General features: G+C 38.2%; 1 non-coding gene across 1 annotated transcript; it reads right to left on the bottom strand.

Moving 5' to 3' along the window:
• Positions 1-2033: 2033 nt before the first annotated feature.
• Positions 2034-2137, bottom strand: LOC118830365. The gene has a single exon (XR_005009014.1). It is a non-coding gene; the product is annotated as a U6 spliceosomal RNA (small nuclear RNA).
• Between the last annotated feature and the right edge of the window lie 8357 nt (positions 2138-10494).

The raw sequence follows: 10494 nt of genomic DNA on the forward strand, positions 1-10494 counted from the left end.
TGATGTAGTCTCTTTGACTTTGTTGACTTCTTCTGGCTGTATGTTTTGGTCTTCTTTGTCACCAAAGAAAGATTCCAAAGTCTGAGTCTCAATGTGAGAGAATTTTCGCTGCCCGGCCATGTTCCCAGCCAACTACTTGACCCTTGAGTTTTCATTGGGGTATGACTGCTTGTAGAGTAGAGAGTACTTTGTTCCAAGCTTGAGGGGATGCGCTGTTGTTTTCAGAGTTATTTCTACACAACCAGCTCTGCCACACCAGCATTCCTCTTCCCCCAAGAACCGCCAACCCAGACCGTGACTCAGATCTAAGCAGGCTCTGCACTTCCGCTCTGATCTGCCAATTAATTCCTCCACCAGGTGGGCCTGGGGCCAGAAACAACTGCAGCTGTAGTTCTGTCCTCAGAACTGCACCACCTCCTCTGCCCCTGGGGTGGTGGCTGAACTGCAAATTCCTTTCACTCTGTCCCCCGCAGCTTTTCCCACTAATCTTCTCTGTTGTCTTTGGTGTTTGTGGGTTGAGTAGTCTGGTAACTGCCACAGCTCACTGATTCAGGGTTCTAGGGCCTGTTCCACCTGACTCCTGGTCTGGTTGGTGTTTCAACAATCCAGCTAGCAGCTGTTGTGGGGGTGAAAGATCAACAGAAGCCCAACAACAAGCATGCTACCAGCACGTTGCAAAAGCACAGGTTCTTTTGATCTGCTTAACTAAGGAAAGCAACATTAAGGGGTTGACAAGCTTACTTTAATTCAGCATACAAATGTCTTTCACTTAGTTCAGGGGAAAAGACCAGCACCCTGAACTTCAGAGCAAAATACAAACAAATTACAAATATCAACAGACAGACTCAATACAATTCATAGTTACCAACATCTAGGTTCAGCCCAGGAGCTCAGAACAAGGGCTGGCCCAGAGTCACATGCGCCACCACTGCTGTGGGTAAGAGCTCTGATGAAGAGAAAGCCAACCCCTGGTTTTATATCTTTTTCAGGGTCAGGGGTGAGTCACACATGCAACTCACCCATGTGACCTAGAATCATCACAAAGAGGCGACTTAAACCCATGTGGTCTAAAAGCCTCTGCTGTCCCAGACATGTCACTCAAACTCATGTGTAAACTAGGCCCTCCCCTTAGTTAGCCCCACTGTGGTTACCAATCCACACCCACATAGGTTTTATACCTAATAGGGATTTGGGCCTAGGGCTTAGCACCTAGTAAGACTCAATGAAATACACTGAATTATTCAAAGGAAACAAAAGCCAAACTCTTCAAGGGTACTTGGTTGAATTAAGTACTAAGAGCCCATTTTGTTTACCAATACAGTTGGTCTGGGCACATCCCACACTGGGCTGTGCTCCACTCTGCTCCCAGCTCTGTGGGATAGACCTTACCCAGTGACCATCCAGGCTGTCCTGGCCTGGAGCTCTGCTTCCCTCTGCTACCTTGTAGGTTCTGCAGTTCTAGAATTTGTTGAGAGCCATTCTTTATAGGTGTTTGGAGGGTCCTGGGGGAGAGCTTTAGGCAAGTCCCTGCTTTCCAGCTGCCATCTTGGCTCTGCCTCCTTGATGGGTATTTTTTAAAAAAATGACATTGAAAAGATCTCCCCATCCCTTTACTTTGTAGGGTTTTTGTGAAAATCAATGAGTGTTGAACTTTATCGAAGTCTTTTTCTACATCCATTGAGATTACCATGAGGTTTGGGGATGTTACTGCTTTTAATATAATTATTGTTTTCTTAATATTGAATCATCCTTGCATCCCTGGTATAAATTTACCTTGGATATAATAGATGATTTCTTGAAGGCATTACTGTAATATGTTTGACAGGATTGCACTTAAATGTTTTGAATTGGCATTCAATAATAATATTGGTCTACATTTCTAGCTTTTTGCTTTTTATCCGTCTCTGGTTTAAGTAACAGAATTATATTTGACTCATGAAAAGAGTTTGATAGAGTGCTTTCTTTCTCAGTTTTTAAGATTAATTGGTGTAGTATTGGTATTAATTGTTCTTTAATAGTTTCTTAGAACTTTCAAAAATGTTGAATAACTCGTGATTTTGTGTGTTATCCTTGCACGCAGCTGTGCTAATCTTTTCTGTATCATTCCATGTTCAGTATATACTTTGCTGAAATGAGCACAATCATGTGTTTTTTCGTCTAGTTGCTTTTTACTTCTCTCCTGCTTGATTTTACTCTACTTCGTTTAAAAAAAATTCCACATCTGTTCATCTCTTTTGCTTCTTTGGAGAAGCTCTTCTAAATATAGATTGATTTCCCCCCTAATCTGCTAATTGAATTTTTTTAAAAAAATCTGCTTTGAAAGCTATACATTTTTTTTATATATTTTCATTCCTAATTTCTTCTCTTTTTTGAAACCAATTTTAGAATTTCCTGTTATTTCCATGTTCTTTTGGGATTCCACAGGATTCTATGTTTCGTTAGGAGTTGGTTTGCTTTCTCTTAAAATTAAAAAAAAAGCTTTGTATTCTGTCTGAGGGATAAATATTCATTATTCTAGGGGCAGCTAGGTGGCATAGTGGATAGAGCACTGGGTTTGAAATTGGGTAGACTCATCTTCCTGGGTTCAAATCTGGCCTTAGACACTTACTAGTTGTATGACCCTGGGAAAGTCACTTAACCCTGTTTACTTCAGTTTCCCCATCTGTAAAATGAGCTGGAGAAGGAAATGGCAAACCACTTTAGAAGCTTTGCCAAGAAAACCCCAAATTGGGCCACAAAGAGTTTAACATGACTGAAACAATTGAACAACACCAACAGCTCATTATTCTGTTTAATTTCTAGGATCCTTTCTATTGGTTTATTTGTTTATAGTAATTGCATCTTCCTTCCAAGGTCATTGTGATGATGGAATAAGATAATATTTGTAAAGTGTTTTGTAAACTTTAAAGCGTTATATAAGTTGTAGCTATCATTATCATCATCATCTTCATCATTATCATTACTGTTATCATTATGATACTCTGGATTTTTTTTTCCTTTTGAAATCTTTTAAAAGTTTTTTTTCTTTTATTCTTCTGTTACTTTTGGCATCTTCATTCTTTTCTGATTGACTCACTCTTAGAGCTGGATTACAGTGTTTCATTAGCCTTTTCCTGGGTTGAGGGATTTAGGTTTTACTGGTCTTCATCCCTGCCCTAAGAAGCCTCTGAAAGAACGAGAGTAGCCTTACTTAGGTTTACTTAGCCTGGTACAACTGAATATTAGTCCAGTTCCTCCCTTGGATTTCCTTTCTTTCTTTGGCTGGAATGAATCATCATCTTCTGATTTTTCAGATTTCAGAAGGACAGGGAGGGTGTCCTGGACAGTTTATGAAGCCTTGGTAGGCAGGGGGTCCCTAAACAATGGAATGTTCCAGTCAGAAGGCAGCATGCTCTCTTTGCCCCACACAAAGCTGGGCAGAATGAATGTCTGCTGTTTGTTGTGGGCTTGTGGGGCGTGGACAAAAGTTAAATTATGCTATCAAACTCTTTGCACCATCCTGATATGGGCCTTATGCTCAAGAAGCAGGTGAAAGGGCAGTTTGAATGTCCTTGAGGTGAGTGTAAAAGCTGGTGGGGGAGTGTTTCTGAATGATGCTTTATGGAATAATATCCTCTGATTTTAATTGAAAAGGATTTTACCTTTCAGGGTTCTCGTTCTCTCCCTCTCCTCTCCTCTCCTCTCCTCTCCTCTCCTCTCCTCTCCTCTCCTCTCCTCTCCTCTCCTCTCCTCTCCTCTCCTCTCCTCTCCTCTCCTCTTCTCTCCTCTCCTCTCCTTCCTCTCTCTCTCTCTCTCTCTCGAATTCATCTGAAATTCTACCAGTTAGCACATAATTCCTCTTTCTGGAGGCTTTTTAGATTTAATAGGGACTGAAGAAAATTCTAGTTCACCACCTTGTTGGTCTTGTGACACAGAAGTCCTCTAAATTCTCAGAATTCTTTGATGATAATAAAAGGAATTCCCCCAATCCTTTTTTTATGTCTAAGTCACTGACTCCATTGACATGACTTTATTATTGTATGTTTAACTTTTAGATTTTATTTCATTTGTTAATATTTTTCTTTCTTTTAAAATGTTTTTCCATTTCAAAATAATGGCAAAAAGCTAAATTATGCTATAGTCTTTTAGCAGCTACAGGCATGAGTACCTCTATAACCATAAGCATATGGGTTTTAAAACTTTTACTGGAATACTTCATCTCATGTCTTTGCTGTTCATTTGCAATGCTTGGGGATAGCAAGTTGTCATTTACAGAGTATATAAATTAAATAAATAAATCAATACAGAGTATAGAGTTTTTCTTTCATAGCATCTAACAAAAAATACTATACCAAAAATGATGGAATTTTGGTCAGGTATAGCTTTTTATGCAACTCTGAGGGCACACAGTATAAATGAGTTGCTGATCTGCATAAGTAGGAGAAGTTTCTACCCTGGGAGTTCCCTACACTGATTGAATCACAGATCTATCTCCCATTCATTTCAAAAATAAGTATTTTTCTTTGTTTTTGTAAAATAAAAAGAGGGATTATACAATTTCTACAATTTCTTTTTCAAGGCTGACTTCTTAAAATTATGCGGATTTTTACCTTGAATTTTATTCCTAATGATGCCTGGTTTTTGTCATGGGATAAGAAAGCAGGATATTTTGTTCTGCTATTGCTCAGAGAGGGGAGGGTTCTCTTGATATGTAAATTTTTGATAAAGCTTTTGGGCAAAGCTGGTATTTGACATGAGAAATTTCAGTATGCAGAGGGAATGTCACATTTTTTATTTTGATTTCTGAAGATGGGAGGATCTTACTCTTAATATAGAGACAAAACTTCATGAGAGGCCACTTGTTATTTCTGGTGAATATATGGATTATAGAGTCATTTGTGAGTCATTTGGTCAGGAATACTCCAATGTAGCTTTTATTCCTGTGGATATTGTCTCCAGTGATTTAGACCATGATCCACCCATGTCTGTTCATTCTGTGAAGCTCTTGTCTGCGTTTACCCATGAGCTTGTCCCAAGGAGTCCATCCAACACATTGAAGGCCTTTCTTGAATTCTGTTTATGCTTTGTAGATAGCAAAAGGATAAAAATCTGTAACATAAACTTTTTAACAATGGGAAGGGAATGCATTACAGGCATGAAGGATCACCTGTGAAAAGGCATAGGAATTGAAGATTGAATGTTGCATGTGAAGGCTAGCAAGTAGGATAGACAGATTGGCGCATGAAAGAGAGTAATATACAATTAAGTCTGGAAAGGTAGGTTGGAGCCAAATGTTAATGGAGTTAAAATACTAGTTAGAGGATTTTATATTTGATCATGTAGGCAAAAGGGAGCACTGGTGTTTCTTGAGCCTGATAGATCCATGCTTTAGCAATATTACTTTGGCATTCTCTAGTTTTAAATGTGAGTTCTCATAATCCTTTTTTTTCATACATTTTCTTTGTAACCTCAAACAAAGTGTATGATTTCCCAAGCCCCTTCTATGAAACGTGAAAAGCCAGGAGGCTTATTATGAAAATAAACATTGGAAGTCAGCAAATGAAAAATATAATTTGTCTCTCTGGCTGATGGATAGGATGTACATTCGCATAATTTTTAATACACTGATCATGTCACTCCCACTCAGTAAACCCCAGTAACTCCCCATCCCCTCTAGGATAAAATACAAAATGATCTGTTTGGCATTGAAAACTCTTCATAACCTACTCCCTCTCCTATCTTTCCAATTTTCTTATACCTTACTCCCTGAAACATGCTCTTCAGTCCAGTGATATTGGCCTTCTGGCTCTTCCACAAACAAGGCACTCTACTCTGGGCATTTCTCTGGCTGTCACCCTTGCCTGGAATGCTCTTCTTCCTCAACTCTTCATCCCAACTAAAATTCCATCTTTTACAGGAATCCTTTCCCAGCCCCTAATTCTAGTGTCTTTCCTCTCAATTATTTCTTATTTATCTTATTTTTAGCTTGCTTTGTATATTTTTGTACCATGTTGTCTCTCCTATTAGATTGTAAGCTCCTAGAGGGCAGGGACTATTTTTTTGACTATTTTTTGTATTGAGCACTTAACATGTGCCTGGCACATATTAGGTGCTTAATAAATGTTTATTGACTGATTGGTATACTTGAGGATCTTTGGCAAAATCCAAAAAAAGCTTTCTATGAAAGGAAAGTTTTGAATAAGATTAAAATAGAAAAATTTATTAAATATTGGTATAATTTCTTCTTCTTAACCCTTGTCATCCTTTAGAAATAGAGTAGCCACCTCTCTTCACATAAGAGAGGTTGTGGTATTCACAGCATAGAGGCTTGACAAGAAAGGTTCCAGACAACCTCACATCCTCCAGTTCAAAGTGAACCCATCTGCCTCATTACAACAAAACTAAGTAACGGAAAGGAAGTCATCTTGGAAAATTCCACAAAGCCTGGCCTGTACCTCAGGTTAGCCCTGTTTATAAAGTATTCTAGGGAATCACAAAAAGCTCCTCTAATGTGTCCTAAATAGATAGTAACTTAAATACTTAATGGAAAAGGCAAGTTATTCTAGTGAGAGTAAATCTTAGTCTTCCCTTATTAGATTGTAAGCTCCTTCAGGGAAAGGATTGTCTTCGTTCATTCATTAGCTCCTTCCCTCCTTCCTTTCCTCCTTCCTCCCCTCCCTCCTCCTTCCTTCCCTCCCTTCCTCCCTCCCTTCCTTCCTTCCTTCCTTCCTTCCTTCCTTCCTTCCTTCCTTCCTTCCTTCCTTCCTTCCTTCCTTCCTTCCTTCCTTTCTTCCTTCCCCTAGCATTCAGCCCAGCATTTAGCCCAGTGCCTGGCACAGTGTAGGTGCTTAATGCTTGTCGAATGACTGACTTTTGCCTGATCCAGTTAAACTCCTTATAATGTTAAGATCACATACAGAGCTTTGGTTTGACATAACACACCACTGAGGAGAGATAAAAAGAGTACATAGTTAGATGGTTGCACAAATCCTTAACTGAATGAGCACACTCCTAAGAAAGACCCAACGATGATGTTAACAGTAAATTTGTTGGGTTACTAGACTCCTGTCCCAGTCCCAGACACACTGCTATGGCATTTCCTATTACCCTTGAAAGAGTAACTGGTGCATATTTAGCAATGATAGTTATCAGATCTTTTGTGGCTAATTCTAGTTTGATTCCATGACTCCTATGACCCCACAATAGCCTTAGAAACATAATAGTTGAAAAAAGGGGTCTTTAAAAGTAGTTCTTCAATATATATAATGTGCATGTGTGTATGTGTATTTCCACCTAGTAGCTTCTGGTATATCATTTAAGGGCTGCTATCACTGGTTTAATGGTATTGGGTTAAGTCAGGAATGGGGAACCTTCAGCCTCAAGGCTACGTGTGACCTTCTAGGTCCTCAAGTGTGGCCCTTCAGAAGTTTGGATTCAGTCAAAGGGCCACACTTGAGGACCTAGAAGGTCACATGTGTCCTCAAGGCTGCAAGTTCCCCACCCCTGGACTAAGGGAACTCATTTTATTTACTCTATATTTGTAGAAGAACATAAATGTGCTGTAGTTATTATTAACAGGAAAATGAAGCTAAAGCCTCCCCAAAGGACTATTCAAACTTCTGATCTTTGAAAGAGATTATGGGTTCATCAGGAGCTTTCTTTTGACAATCAGCAGGACTCAAAACAGCATCCTTGCTGCTTGCCTTCTTTCATAGAGACAAATGACAGAGGAACTGGTGGACAGCTATCAAAGGTAGCACTTCTGTCTAAGGAAAATGAAAAGAAGAGGACTTGCCAACTTGATAATGAAAAAGCAAGAGAAAAGGAAGTCAGTGTCTTAACGAGGGTAGTAATCATTTTTTAATTTTCATTTTTTTATTTTAATAAATTTGTTTTTTATTTTTAGTTTACAACACTCAATTCCACAGGTTTTTGGTTCCACATTTTCTCTCCCTCCCATTCCTCCCCCCAACCCCTCAAGATGGCATGTAATCCAATGTAGGTTCTACATATATCTTCACATTGAACTTATTTACATAATAGCCCAGTTGTAAAGAAGAATCATAACCAATGTAATGAATCATGGGAAAGGAGAAACGAAACCAAAAAAGAAGGAAAAAGAGAGAGCAAAAAGTTTGCCTCAATCTGCATTCAGACTCCATAATTCTTTGTCTGGAATCATAGCTTTGTCCATCATGAGTCTTTTGGAGCTGTCTTTGAACCTTACATTGGTGGGAGGAGTCAAGAATATCAAAGTTAGTCCTTACAGATATCGTGTCCAGCAGAACCTCCTGGTTCTGCTCCCCTCACTCAGCATCATTTCGTATAAGTCATTCCAGGTTATAACGAAGTTCATCTGCTCCTCATTTCTTGTAGCACAATAGTATTCCATTACATTCATATACCACAGTTTTTTTTATCCATTCCCCAATTGATGGGCATCCCCTTGATTTCCAATTCTTTGCCACCACAAAAACAACTGCTATAAATATTTTTGTACATGTGAGTCCTTTTCCTGCTTTTATGATCTCTTTGGGATATAGCCCTAGAATTTGTATTGCTGGATCAAAGAGTATGTACATTTTTAGAGCCCTTTGGGCATAGTTCCAAATTGCTTTCCAGAATGGTTGGATTAGTTCACAACTGAGAGTGGTAATTTTTTTAATTAGATTTTCTATTTTTAGTTTACAGCACTCAGTTCTACAAGTTTTTTGAGTTCCAAACTTTCTTTCCCTCCCTCCACTCTCCCTGCCAAGATGGTATGGAATCTGACGTATGTTCTACATATACCTTCATATTAAACTTATTTACATAATAGTCAAGTTGTAAAGAAGAATTATGACCAATTATGAGAAAGAAGAAACAAAACCAAAAAAAAAAAGAAAAAGAAGAGAGCAAATAGTTTGCCTCAATCTGTGTTCATACTCTGTAGTTCTTTCTCTGGATGTAGATAGCTCTTTCCATCATGAGTCCTTTGGAGTTGTCTTTGAACCTTGTATTGCTGAGAAGTGCCAAGTCTATCAAAGTTAGTTATCACAGAAGCAATACGACTGTAGTTGTGTACAATGTTCTCCCTGTTCTTCTCTTCTCACTCAGGATCAGATCATGTAGGTCTTTACAGGTTATTATGTAGTCTGTATCTTCCCCATTTCTTATAGCTCATTCATATACATTCATATACCACAACTTGTTTAGCCATTCCCCAATTGATGGGCATCCCCTTCATGTCCAATTCTTTGCTACCACACAAAGAGCTGCTATAAATATGTTTGTACATACGGGTCCCTTTCCTACTTCTGTGATCTCTTTGGGATCTAGAATTGGTATTGCTGGGTCAAAGGGTATGCACATTTTTATAGCCCTTTGAGCATAGTTCCAAATTGCTCTCCAGAATGACTGGATCTATTCACAACTCCACTAATAATGTAACACTGTTCCAATTTTCCCACATCCTCTCCAGCATTTATCATTTTCCTGTTTTGTCATGTTAGCCAATCTGACAGGAGATATGTGGTACCTAAGAGTTGTTTTGATTTTTATTTCTCTGATCAATAGTGATTTAAAGCATTTTTTTCATATGCCTATAGATATCTTTAATTTCTTCCTCTGAAAACTGCCTGTTCATATCCTTTGACCATTTCTCAATTGGGGAATGACTTGTATTCCTATGAATTTGGCTCAGTTCCCTGTATATTTTAGAGATGAGACCTTTATCAGAGATACTGGTTTTAAAGATTTTCTCTCAATTTTCTGCTTTCCTCCTACTCTTTGTTGCATTGGCTTTGTTTATACAAAAACTTTTCAATTTAACATAATCAAATTATCCATTTTGCATTTTGTTATACTCTCTATCTCTTGTTGGGTCATGAATTCTTCCCTTTGCCATAAATCTGACAGGTAAACTATTCCTTGCTCTCCCAAATTGTTTATAGTATCAGCCTTTATTCCTAAATCATGAATCCATTTTGACTTTGTTTTGGTATACGGTGTAAGATATTGGTCTATGCCCAGTTTCTGTCCTAACATTTTCCAATTTTTCCCAGCAGTTTTTGTGAAATAGTGAATTCTTAGCCCAGAAGCTGGATTCTTTGGGTTTATCAAAGAGTAGATTGCTATAGTTGTTGACTACTGTGTCTTGTGTACCTAACCTATTTCACTGATCCACCACTCTGTTTCTTAGCCAGTACCAAGTAGTTTTGATGACCGTTGATTTATAGTATAGTTTAATATCTGGTATGGCTAGGCCACCTTCCTTAGTATTCCTTTTCATTAATTCTCTTGATATTCTGGACTTTTTGTTCTTCCAGATGAATTTTGTTATTATTTTATCCAGCTCTGTAAAATATTTTTTTGGTAGTTTGATTGGTGTGGCACTGAATAAGTAAATTAATTTAGGTAAAATTATTGTTTTTTATTATATTAACTCAGTCTAACCATGAGCAACTGATGTTTTTTCCATTTATTTAGACCTGACTTTATTTGCGTGAAAACTGTTTCGTAATTATGTTCATATAG

This window comes from Trichosurus vulpecula, chromosome 8, assembly GCF_011100635.1.
Source record: "Trichosurus vulpecula isolate mTriVul1 chromosome 8, mTriVul1.pri, whole genome shotgun sequence".
NCBI classification, from domain to species: domain Eukaryota; kingdom Metazoa; phylum Chordata; class Mammalia; order Diprotodontia; family Phalangeridae; genus Trichosurus; species Trichosurus vulpecula.